Here is a 13,725-nt window from a genome sequence, read left to right on the forward strand (position 1 = left end):
ACAGACGTTTGGGCGAGTTGGTAAGACATTTTGAAATAGAACAGCGCATTTTTCACGGGGACAAGCAGGGAGAAACGGCATGGAGGAGCGCTGACTTGGAACTGAAGTTTATTGCTTGGAACGAAGAATATATAACAGCTCAAACCAACAGAAAAAACAAAAAACAGACATCTCAAGCTATCATACACGCTGCACTGAACAGGGGAGATAACTGTAATCATCATATCCCCCCCGCTAAAAATTCTAGTTCTTTGGGCGTAATGGATAAAAAGGGGCTACTGACGCATGCGTCTTTTGACTAGGCGATGTGCGCTGCTTCGATGATTTCACGCATTAGTTGGTTACTATGTGTACTTAAAATTTGTGTTCTAGCGTGGTCAGGTTGGCAGGCCGTAGTGTTGCAGACTCTACAGTGGATGCCCAGATGCCCTTTTACTGTATTATGCACATTGTTGTTGTACTGCTTCAGGCGTTCATTAAAGCATCTCCCGTTTGACCGACATAAAGCATGCCATATGACAACGGAATGGCGTAGACAACTCCCTCTTTGCAAGAGACGAATTGATTTTCTCCCTGCTTGTCGCGTCAAAACCGCGCTGTTAATTTCTGGTTCAATAAAGAATAGTACTCGTCACTGGTGGCGTGTGCAGCCACGTTTGGCCGAAGCAAAGGTCGGGGCTCTAGCTTCGCGCACAGCACTGCCCGTTCCACCACTGACAACCTAGTGATTTAGTTAAGCGTGACATATTTGGCCTGCATAGCCCTTTCGCATTTCGGCTTGGTAAATGTAATTCGGTCTCAAATGGTGGGCAGCCAGTGCGCATATTGCGTGCTCTTATTACCGTTAGGTACATTTATGCCAGAACTGTGACATTTCGCAGCTGACGGCGCAATATTCCTGAAACGAGTCCCTTCCAAGTATGAGTGGTTCGCAGCCCTGTGGTAAAATGACGAAGGTAATGACAAAATCTAAATTGGGTTCTCGATATCACGTCTTGCTATACATTTACCGCAGCGTACCGATTTATGAAGGGCTACAGCAGTGACGAGCACATAAGTACGCTTGCCTGCATAAAACTTCATTATGGCGGGTTCACAAGTGCAATTCGAATTCACATGTTGAGCAAACAGTGTGTATACAGCAAGCTCCCTTTACGTTATCCACACTTACGCCAGAACTGTCACACTTTGCAGCTAACAGCAATTTTGGAGTCTGTTGACTGTTAATATTGGTACGAGAAGAATCTGTATTCAAAGGATATAGTTACAAGGCAAATCACACGACGCCGCAGCAGCGGTACGGCTAGCGCGTACACAACAAATAACCACACCATCGTCATCGTCATCGTCTAAGCACAAGCCACAAGTGGCCGCCAATGAAATTTCCATTCGCTGGCAGAAGCACTGCCCCGGTGCAATTAGTGTTCGTGTGATTAGTACTACAAATTAAGGAGTCACACAGGCTGTGTGACTGGTCATTGTTGCAGATGTTGGTGTAGGATTTAGTAGAGCGTCCTGAAAGGTCACATTTGTGATTTGCGTATGACGCCCTAAGAGCCAAGATAACAGGTGAACAGGCTGTACGGAACTCACCTCCCCTTGTCGGCGATCCTAAACACGTTTTGATTATTCTTTGAAACTGATAAACGATCACGGACAAACTCACGGAGATGTGAACATGGGCAAGAGCCTCACCAGCATAGGCACTGGATGCGCCTGCTTTACAATTGAGCATGGGGTACATGGCAATGGTGGGTAAAAATGCAAGTAGCCATCTTTCGCATGACGGGAATAGTTGTAAGCGAAGATCGCAAAAGCCAGCTTGATCTCCTAGTCCCGGTGGTCATCAGACACGTACACAGCAAGTATAGGGGAGTTCAGTAAGGCAATTTGTCTGTAGATGGTGCACAATGGTGATCTTGGGATGATCGAGCAGGAACGAAGAATGTCGTGGACAATTTTAAGAGCCGAAACAGCGGCCGGTAACGAACGAGGAGCATTGTGGCGCAGGACGACGTTGTAAATAATGAAATGGGCTACCCTAGCAGAACAGCTGGCGGCAAGTGCTTGTGTCATAGTGTACCGCGCTGAGTAGTCGGTAACGACTACAAGCAGTCTATTGGCAGGTATTCACATGGGGAAAGGCCCTGGGAGAATGAGTGTTACTCGGAAATGTGGTACCTCAAGGATATTAAGGGGCTCAAGGCTGCCAACAGGCAGTAGAGCACACATCTTGCGTCTCTGTCAGCAGTCGCAAGCTGCAACGTACCGTCGCACAGAACGTAACAGACCAGGCCGAAACAGGTGCATATGGATGTGATCATACGTGCGTGATACACCTAGGCGTACGGTGGTATGCGCATCTTGAATTTGGCCCACAGCAGCACAGCTCAGGTGCGCGGGAACAACAAACAAGCGCTAAGCGTCGTATGGGCAGGCGTTATAGGGGTGTAAGGTGTGGTTCTGAATGACAAACATCCGCAAGAAAGGGTCCAGGTGGACCCTTTCTTGCGCATTCGGGTGGAGAGTTGAGACTGTAATACGCCACAACGATGAGTCAGGGCGCTGTTCGGGAGCTATGTGCGCGAAGTCTGTAATGACGAGGACAAAGGATTCAGAATCATCTTCTAATGTATCAGGGCGATCGACTGCGTAACGCGGTAAGCCGTCGGCGTCTCGATGTCGCCGTCCAAATTCGTAGAACACAGAAAATGTGTAATCTTGCAAGTGTAGTGTCCAACGGCAAAGGTGACCACTGGGCTCAGGAAAGCCAGCAAACTGCATGGCGGTCTGAGAATTACTGAGAAGTCCCTGCCATACACGTACGATCTGATTATTTGATGGTTAAGACGAGAGCTCAGTACTCGCGTTCAGTGATCGAGTAATCTTGCTACGACAGCAACAGAAGGCGGTTTGCATAGGCGACCACGCCTGTATGCCGTGCTGCTGTTTTGCGAGGACGGCGACCACACACTGGCTACTGGCATCAATACGCATGCTCGGGCTGGCTGACGGTTAAACATGTGCTAGAACAGGTGACTTTTCATTAGGATGGCAACGAGCCATGTCAAGTTGTCCGCTTCTTGAGGACTCAAATTGAAAATTGCATTCTTCTTGAGTTGATCAGTGAGAGGGCGGGCTACATCCGCGAACTTCTTGATAAAACGACAGTTGTACGAGCATAGGCCAAGAAAACTGCGCACGCCCTTTCCCTACCATAGCGTAGAAAACTGATTAATCAAGCAAATTTTATGAGAGTCTGGTCGCACGCCTGCAGCGTCTACAAGATGGCCGGGTATGCAGATTTTGCAGTGCTCATATTGACATTTCAAATAGTTAGGCTGAAGGCAACCACGGCGAAAAGCAACAAGCATGATGTTCAGGAGAATGAGATTGTCGAAGATTGTCGGAGTACGAAGGAATTTCTAGGCAGACAAGTCCCAGGGAGAAGTTGATCAGGGCCGCATGTTTGGAGAGCAAGTCCATTCGAAGGATGAGGTCAAGGGGCCGTGTACTAGCACAAGAAGAAAATGAGACGTATGGTGACCAGAAATCGCGTTGTGTGCAGTGCCCATTCCAAGCACGGCAGGTGTACTCCCGTCAGCTACTCTGAACGTAGGTGAAGCCAAGGCGTCAGCGGCCCGGGTTCGAGCTAATTACATAGTATTGTGCGCAGGTATCAACAACTGAAGTAACTGCAACGTAATCAACCAGAACTTCAAAAAGGTTGGCATTGTCTATGAAGGAAAATCAGGATATTCAAGCAAGGTCGTATACAAAGCGTGGCCTTTTCGGTCTGTACTGGCTAGTTTTCCGTGATGCAGCCGAAGGGAGACAGGGAGCGGTGAGTTTCGGGTGAGTGGAACTGACGGCGCTGGGGCGATGGTGAGGCGCCTGGTCTGGTTTTCAGTAGGAAGCCGTTCAACACTTGAGGCCTCACGACGGAACGAGGGAGCATATAGTGCAAGTTCCAGGCGCCACTGAGTGTAACGCATGTGTCAGTATGACGGAGGCCAGCGGTGGCGGCAATGGTGGGCGATGCGTCCAATCCTGGGGCATGTGAAATAGAACCAATCATCTGGCGTGCGCTATTCGGTTAGATTTCTAGAACGTGGCGTGAAGGTTGTGTTCGGTGTAGGCAGCAGCTACGATTGGGAAGACCGGGTTACAAGCAGCGCTACCGTTATGAAAGGCGGTTAAAATGCCCATATTCTCGACCTCCCACCGAACCATAGCATCATATGGACAATGGATATAATGGGTTTGAGTTTTCGACGGAAGATGTTCGTTACGTTTTCTGGAGCTGGCGTTTCACGTCGTGTGGAGACACCTTCGCATGAGGATGTGGCAGCCGTATTGGAAAGTGGGTCGAAGCGGTGAGTAATACACTGACTTTTACGTGCTTAAAACGTGCTCTTCCAAGCGCCTCCCTCACTCCTCCCTCCCCTCAGCTTTTCGCCTCAAGCAGATCTTACGCAGTCGAAGCGTCTGGCTTTAAGCGGAGGCAACATCACTCCTGATCAGAGATGCGAGCATGCACCAAGGTAAATTCAGGAGCGGGAAATCTCGGAAGTGGTATCACCGGAAACGAAAACCTAGGAAGCGGAAGTGTATTGAGGAAGGAATCAGGCAACAGCGGCGCACATCAAAGGTTGGCGCTACTTAGCAAAAGCAGCAGGAGTGGGTCGATGGGGGGAAATTATTATGCACATGATCGCGCCCAATACCACGCCGGAGTAACTCATGGCCAACCTCCTGGTACGCAACCTGGGCTGGTGATCAAGCGTGTAAGAATGCTTGGTCTATTCAAAACAGCCATTATCGTTATCACTGGTGGTGTTCCGCCAGTATTGCTTTTATTTCATTTGCTCAAGCTTCAAACCAAGGAGCCAAGTGTGCAAGATTAGCCACTAAACCGGGCATCATACGGATATGGGCCCAATACCGAACGCTATAGTGTGCCACAAGCGTGTCACTGAGAGCCAACGCAAAGACATGAATGGGTCACCAAGCTTGCGGCGTGTGGCGGAAGCCATTTCATCGTGTACAGACAATGTAAGAAACGACTGAAAGCGCCCCTTACCATCCCCCCCTCCCAAGAAAACAAGAGCAAGCAGCAAGGCGTAGCCGAAGATACACCAGTCGCGCTGCTTCGATTCCGAAAGGTAGTCGTCGGTGGAGCAGCGCCTGCGACCGAGCTCCAGATGGCGAGGAACGTCAGGGGAGAGGACTCCGTCTTATACCCTGAGTCTGAATGAAGCAAGCCTGAAGAGTGCGCTTAGAAGTGGCCTCTGAACAGCGGGATGGCCACGTATACATAAGGAGCACGCAAAGACGCGCCAGAAAAATGGCACCAAAGCGTGCACTCAGCATCGAGAAGACGCAAGTCCTGAAGATGAGTCGCGCTGAACAGGAGCGCCTTCGCTGCGCAGCGAAACGTAGTGCCAACCGCGAATGTATGTATACGATGTATACATACAATTTTATTACCTTTTTGAATTACGTACACTCCCGTATTCCGATAAAGCTCAACACTTCTGCCACGACGCGATGTGCTATGTGAGGCTAGGATAATGCCCAACCCTCTCAGTGATTATGAACAATGACACACAACAACGGCTCAAGCGAACGCGCCTCCCTGTGTGTACTGTGCCCTACGCTGACAAAAAGCAATGGTGCACTCAAGGTTATGTTTACTTTCAACTCACCACACTCGTACTGCACTAAGCGTTGAAGAAATTAGATATTCGCCGCCAACGTTGCGGCTAATTATTCTCGATCAAAGCAAGGAGCATAGAAAGCTTCGCATACATCCATTTGCACACTGTGTGGGATCCGCAGATTTTTTCTTTTTACTCGCTCCGCGTGTCCTCGTGTTTGCCGCTCTTCGACGTCGTCCTCTTTCGTAAGACAGTGGACCCATATCCGCGTATACACGGTATACAAAAAGCCCACCAATGCACACAAAGTGTCTGTGGCAGCTAGTCGCTCGATAATATTGCGTGTATTCTCGGGCTATTTGCATGCTTGAAAAAACGATTTTATGTTGTACGCATTGAAAAAAAGTTTTTTATGTGTTTTTATTATTCCTCTGCAATTTTCTGATTGATGCCTGTCATCTAATTATAATATTTGACGAGTTGAATTAACAATTCAAATTTTTAATTACGTGTATTCGAAAAGAGCAGTCTGAGTGTCTCGAAGCGACTGGAAACAAAATTAGCTTCGTTCTTTTCTGCTACGTCGCATTTGCATAGTGGTCAAGTTTGCCTCATGTTACGTGGGACACGCTATGAGATCTAAAATGAATAAATAAATTAATTATTAAAAATATACGTACCTCCCTTTACGTATGGTCGTGTCTTCATCCCCATAGAACGAATACTGCCTTCCAAGATGTTGGCTTGCGACACATATTCATTCACGACGATGTTGTCAACTGAAATGAGCAAGAGAGAAAAATTTGAAAAAAAGAATTCATAGTTTAAAAACTTTGTATTGATTAACTGTTAATTATTTTTTCTTGAATTGTGCGGTATAAAAAGGTAATTGGCGCGAAATTTCCATCTTTGTCGAAAAAATATAGGGAAAACATAATTGCAGGAATGCATGCAGAATCAATTCCGAAACAAATATGTCGCCACTCGCTTCTCATTTCACCTTCTTCGAACGAGACGTTTAAATATGTTGCTCAAAATACCAATAGCGTTTTATAGCAAAGCATTAGGCAGATGTAACTCTTCTGAGGAAAGAAATAGCTTCTGGCTCGGAACTCACAAACAGGATTTTCTTTGTAACAATGTCTTTAATTCGACCAACTGCACCGCCTAATATGAAAATGGAAATAACGTTTATTCTGCGTTTATTCTTAGAAAGTCCTTTAGCGTACCAAGTTCATTGCGAATACATGCTCTCCATGGTTCACGATTGGGAAAAACTTTTGGAGCTCAACCAGATTTGAATAAATTGCTTTGTTCTTATGTAAGCAGTGCTTTAAAAATTGAAGATGTCTCACGTTTTGACTCGTGTTTCCTGATGAGGGAAGCGAGTCTCTCAGTTTCATTTAAGTGCAAGCCGTACCAGCTGAGAATTCGGACGTACTTATCCAACTTCGCCTCTTGCGAAACAGTCCTGACTGAAGCCTGCCACTTAGAGTCTCTTTCGCTGTAAGACAGCTGCAAGAGAACAGGGAATCTTCATGGTGTTAACAGTTCCATGCTGCACTCCCATATCACAGCAGAATTACTTAAATAAGTGGTTCACATAATGTCATCTATATTCTGTGACTGTGTAGTGTCTGCCGCCTTCCGATTGCCGCTGCCTTCGCAAAAGCTCTGCAGATTGGTTCCGCGAAGTCGGACGCACGGTGAATTAGCAATTACGATTGCTGCTATTGCGTTCTCGCAAACAAACTAGAAGGACGCGGCCGTGCGTGCGTGAGGCCATTGCATGAAATGGGACCCCGGATGAGGAACGGGGGACGTGGCTTTGCTGCTGTTTATTTAGCAAGCTGTTACAGAAGCATTGTATTGTCACGTAGTGGTGACGGTCAATAATACAGCGGCAAAACTGTGAATGACGAAACTAACTTTTTATTGGGCGAACTTGTGACCATGAAAGCAAGTTACGCTCAAAGCACAGCGATAGCGCTGAACGCGGACAGCGATTGTCGAAATCTGCTCTGCCGGTCTAGCACGTCGGTTATTGCACATAGGTCATCGAAGGTTCCAGAGTAATCGCTGGTGCCCCCGTGTCCCCAAAAAGTTCTACACAATTCGCGTCGCATATTCAGTCAGGTTACGGAAGCTTCTCTGGCAAGAGACAACAAACATCGATAACATTGGGGAAATTTTGATAGATGCGGACGCTTTCCGCGCTGAGCGATAACATTTTTGAGACGATGAAAAGCGGTCACCCGAAACAGATAAACAAGTACCCGTGTCAGTATGTAACAGCGACTTTCTTTGTCACGAATGAAATGACATAACCGTTGAAGTGATATTCATCGAAGCTGCGAAGAGCCTTGTCTTTATATTCTTTTGACCTCTTTATTGTTATACCTAAATAACTTCGGCCTTTATATGCTTGCACAAGACCCACATTGTGACAGGTAATAACAGCATCTGCACGCTCAAGGTCCCTGAGAACATTTCGTTTCTCTAGGAAATCATTATATATCGTTCGTGGTAATTCAACATTGAACATTTACGCACCAAAACTACAGTATGACTATAATGCACGTTGTAGAGGGATCCGGAAAAATGTTGAGCACGTGGGGCTGTTTAACTTGTGCCTGAATCGAAGTACAAGAGGCTTATTGCACTTTATTTCTATCAAAATGCAGCTGCCACGGCCCAATTTGAACCTGCCACATCTAGGTCAGTAGCGCAACGCCAAAGCTACTGGGCTGACGCAGCGTGCGTTTCTAACAAGTTCAAAATATATTTATAAAGCATACACGCACGGCATTTCTTTTTTGGATGATGAACAGCACCGATCACTCTTGGAGCAGCAAGGGATTTTCGCTATCTGAACGACTGAAATAGAAGAGCTGCCACGAATTACAACCATACTTCGGTGAATTTTACTATGATGTGTGGCGCTCCATCAAATTTGGTCGTTAATGTAGCAGTATGTGAAACAGCCGTTGTACATATATGGCATCATACCACGGCATACTGCTCAACACGGCATAGCCCACCAGTAGCAAACACAGAAACGTACCATAGAGCAGGGAGAGCTACTCCTGTCATTATTTATTTCGAAAGAATTTGGATGCGGTGGACACCTAAAGCAAACGTGAAAGTTGATGAGCAATCGATAAGCTCGGAATAATTTTTCCTGCGCAGCTTCTTGCGGAATGAAAGCCTGCAGCTGGTACAGTTTTGTCCACAACTATGGATCTTTATATTATCCATGAACATATAAGCTCGTCCGTCTACACAGCATACATAGCAAATTTACAAATTCATGATAGAAAATACACTCTCTGCAATTATTAACAGCGTGTGGTTCTGATGGAGCATCAGGAAGAATTGAGCATGATTTCTCAGTCGGCAGAGTGCAAAATATACTACTGCCCTAATATAATTACATGTGTACTTGTGCTTAACTTGTGTACTTCTGTAAATTTATTGCTGTGTACTAAAAAGAGTGTCACTGCATTCAACTTGTGCCTTAATATAACGATAATTAAATATACCAGACATTCCATTCATACACATCCACCCGTTGAAAAATTATTCAGCGCCCACACATAGCATGTGAAGTTTTGCACGCCCAATTCAAGTAATTGTTGAAAGCGTTCCGCAGAACAGTGCAAAACAAACGCGTGATAAGAGCATGCTAAACATTCTTAACTGCTATATCTCAGCCGCATGCTTGCCGATATCGCGTTTCATTGCTACCGTCACTACCACAAAGGAGAGATGTGTACTGTGAATTTCATTGAGGAGAAATTATCACAATGATCCCGAAGTATAATGCAAACATACACCGTAATATTGCTCTGATTTCCGGAGAGTCTGTAAGAATAGGAGCAAAGTAGACTCACCACAAGTCCCCTCTTATTCTTGAAGAAGGAAACTCCGAGAAGTCTGATGGAAATGATTGCGTAGACTCCGAAATCGAGTGAGCAGCGCACCATCATGTCTTTTCGGTTGACGCTCTGTAGCGCAGTCTCGTTGTTCAGGTCCAAATCAATCGAAGTCATCCACATCACAAGGTCAGCCGTCTGCGGGAACAAAACCCTGCTGATCGCCAAAGGAAACTTTGTGGGTGGAATCATAACTGAGACTTGTCCTGCATTTTTGTAGTGCCCTGCTGGCATAAGTTGAAAAATGCAGTCATCACATAACGCCGTTTTTAATTTCGTTGTCCAACGGGAGTCCACTGAGGAATAGGTGTACCTATGGTGTTTAACCGAAATCATCATCGAGCATGAAGCACGCACACTTCACATGCCTAGGTCGATAAAAAATGTGTTTTAGTTTCACCGGGTCAATTTTTGAATGATAAATACTTTTTAAAAGCATGTCTGCAGCGGGGATGAGCGTAGCAGTTCACCTCCGCGTCGTTTCACGGGGATAGGTGTTTTCGTCTTAAGTACATGTAGTACAGAGTTGTAGCGGCAGAAACCAGGACAAGGGCTGGAGGTTGTCAACATGCTTTTTGTAGGTCATGATTCATTTATCTGAACTCTACTTAAAGAAGCCAGGCACGTATTCAAAGGAGGACCCGGAGAAGCTCTTGCCCTCCTCCCCCCTCCCCTCCTCCCAGCAGCAACGAAACTTCGCGCAGATCCGCATGCGAAAGAGACATACAAGTACCCGCAGTGGTGCGCCCATATCTATCCCGCAATGCAAACGCATCTATTCGCGTGCCGCGAATCTATTTTTCCAGCATATCGTCATATGCAGTGCGGGATTCTCTCACCCGTACTCTTGGGACAAAGGAACGACAACACAGTAGTGCAAACAATCACAAGGGCATTTATTGCACCTTCCATACATCAAGGCCTGCTAGCGGAGTTGCTATCCACAAAACGTGCCAATGGGCGCGCGACAAATCTAGGAAGTCCGACTCACCGCGACCAGATAGCGAGCGAATATGTTCGCCCCATGCTGGATCCTAACGCCTGGTCGTTCGCGCGTGCGGTCACGCGAACGGTGGCGCGTTCGAAGGAGGCCACGGGAGACGGTCTCGCAGAAATATGGATTGGCGCACGCACGGCACGTCTGCGCTGCTTGCCGTTCCCCAACCACAGAGGAAGAGCGTTCTACTTTTAGCGCCCAAGTAACGCCGCCGGTAGGCGGCATTAGCAGTGCAACACTTGCGCCATGTCTCGTACTGCGCTTCAACCACACCGACCGCCGCGGGCCCCAGGCCGCGCGGCGAAGCCGCACTGCAGGAGAAGGGAGCTTTGTGGCTAAACAAGATATCAGGGGACGCGCGAGAGTCACGCATCCCCACAGCAGACATACAATGTGAAGCATATTGTGTGAAGCCAATATTCAAACCCGGAACAAAACAGCATCCCGCAAAGAACACGAAATTGTAAAAAGAACAGTAACGCTATTACAGTCATACTGCCAAATCACGCATGCAGGAGGCTGGTTGGTGCAGTAAGTAAACATCATGTCGTCTTCCCATTGAATAATATAATGCCACCTGAAAGTCTGCAGGCGTATACGTTGTCGTATCACTGAATGATATATTATATGTGCAGCTAAATTTTAATCCTCATGCTGCGTCCTATTGCAGCATTTTTGGCCAACTTCTTGGACAATTCTAGTTTGTCTGGAGAGTTAAAAACGAAGCTACTAACAGTAAGGCTGGCCGCAGCTGCAAATGATTATTTATTCTGCGTTTGATGTTCTTGCCCAGTATTATTTCCCTATTTGTAGTCAGCCAGACATCATTTATGTATTATTATATAAAAGCGCATGAAACATAGTAAGATGCAAGCTTGAAGCGTTTGTTAAGAGTAGAGTGCTCCACATAAGGCGTAAAAAACAGCACGAGACTCCTAATGTGAACTAATTCGGTGCTAAATGTATGCGTATGAACTGGAGTTCCACTGGAAGGCTTCTGCGTGCTGGCTATTCTAGTGCGCTCTCGTAACAAAGGAATATATGTATACATATATATATATATATATATATATATATATATATATATATATATATATATATTCGACACTCCGCCATCGGAGCCAGCAGTCGAAGAACTGGTAGGCAAGGGGATTCGTGAACGCGAGCGGTGGTTCAGGGCTCGGCTGGGCGAACTTGGCGGACTCTGGGACTGCGCCGCTCCTACATGGACATCCGTAACTTAAGTCCCGGCTCCGAACTGGGAGAGACCATACTCGTGGGATACGCGGGATAGGCGTCGCCCGTTCCACGGCCAGTAGCCACGCATGCCTGGCCTGGTGCGTGACCATCACCGTTGTAAGGGCAACAGCGCTGACGTTCGCTGAGAAGAATTCCGCCGGCTTCTCCGCTGACAACATCATCGCGCCTGGCAGTGGACACGATGGCTGAGTGGTTTCCTAAGCGGTGCTGAAACTCCCGGCGCCACCGTTAGAGAAGGGTCCTGCCGGCGCGGTTACTGCATCAACGCGACAAGTTGTCGAAGCACAAAGACCACGCTTGGCTCCAAACCCAGCAGCGTGGCCCCGTCGAGCTACTCGCACACGTCGGAAAGTGACGATGACTGGGCCGTTGGCGGTATAGGAGCCGCCAAGACACGCGAAGGCAAGCTGTCGAAAAAAACGGCCCGGAAGAACCACTCGTCAGGTAGGGATGCCAAGAACAAGAGCGGCGCATAGTCCTCGCCCGAGCCCGAGAAGGGCAAAGCCGCTCACTCTGGCGGCGGTGACGAGGATTCCGAAAAGGAGTTCAACGACGGCTATGACGAGTACCTCATGGGCATTTTATGTGAGTTGCCAACACTAGTGGAAGCAGCACCGTTTGAGCGACCATCATCATTATCTGCTATTTTTCCCCTCCTGTTAATTGCTTGGTGCGGTGCCATGTAGTCTCCTGTGGCACAACATTAGTGAACGGGCAGCTGCTGCTACTTCCGGTGACCTGCTGCGTGTACTCGTAGAATGTGGTAGCTAGAGGAGGAAGACCGGAGCAGTGGGGCGCTATAACGTAAAACTATTCCAAACTTTTCTATTTCAATTCTGCAATCAGCACTCTGCGATTGGCGAAAAACTTTTTGGACCACCTCCACTCACCTGCCCATCACACGACGTCCCGAAAACCGCAATAGCTCCCCATTTGATATTACGTGTACACACTGATTATGCATGATTTGACCGAAAAACGAAAAATAGTAATCGCTGATTCGATGCCATTTCCCCATTGCCCACTGGCTATTCGTCAAAAGTTTTCGGGCTGCATCCACTTCACCTGCCTGTCACGCGACTTCACAAAACCGCAAAAGCTCACTGCGTCAAAGTGACGTGTACACATTAAAAATGCATTAATATGCTGAACAAAACTGAATTTTCTTCTGAATAGCCGCAGGCTGCTCAATTGCGAAAGGAATAAAAGATGGCTGCCGCCGATCGCTCAGGTGCTGGCTACTCGCACCTGCCGGAGAGCACGGGTTTACTGGCATACAATAAATTTTCTTGCGTGGCCGTGTAACGTTTTCGAGCACTTTCGGCAAGTTTACGACCTCATTCTGTCAACTAGTCTTTCATGAGGATCCGTTTTAGCGTCATTCTTAGGCTTCTGTTGCATGCCGTCGCGATTTTTCACCAGCCACTGCAAGGAAAGTAAGCGAACACGCACCTATGGCAGACGCCGGCGCCACCTTCTTCATCCGGTTATCGACTTTCAGTGCAGTGGCTCGGCCCTATCAAATCCCTCTCCACTTGAGCGTGCTCCGCGCCTCTCATCAGTCAATTAGATAAGACAAGCCACTCAGTGTAGGCAATGTTATTCTTTTTTCAAGCAAACAAAAGTGACCTCCTATGAAGGAGGAGAGCGTTTGATTGGTCTGTTCAGACAACCCTGGGGGTGACCGCCCGGTGCTTGCGTGGGCGGTTACGCAAATTTGACGTCAGGAGATTGGAATAAAACATATTGGAATAGTGTTACGTTCTAGGGGCCCCATGTGTGATCCCGGGAATTGTTTAGGGCCATCTTGTTCCTGTATGGCCTGGACAACTTCGCATCTTCGCGAAGCATAAGTGCGGGAAGTCAGCCAGGT

The 13,725-nt window shown here is 47.4% G+C and overlaps 1 long non-coding RNA gene across 1 annotated transcript; it reads right to left on the bottom strand.

Annotated features, from left to right (window-relative positions):
* Window positions 1-6,340: 6,340 nt before the first annotated feature.
* On the bottom strand, window positions 6,341-9,664 carry LOC135902750 (uncharacterized). Its single transcript, XR_010564583.1, has 3 exons — window positions 9,554-9,664; window positions 7,016-7,175; window positions 6,341-6,439 (listed from the first exon to the last, which is right to left on the bottom strand). It is a non-coding gene; the product is annotated as an uncharacterized lncRNA (long non-coding RNA).
* Between the last annotated feature and the right edge of the window lie 4,061 nt (window positions 9,665-13,725).

Source organism: Dermacentor albipictus, chromosome 2 (genome assembly GCF_038994185.2).
Source record: "Dermacentor albipictus isolate Rhodes 1998 colony chromosome 2, USDA_Dalb.pri_finalv2, whole genome shotgun sequence".
In the NCBI taxonomy this organism is placed as follows: Eukaryota; Metazoa; Arthropoda; class Arachnida; order Ixodida; family Ixodidae; genus Dermacentor; species Dermacentor albipictus.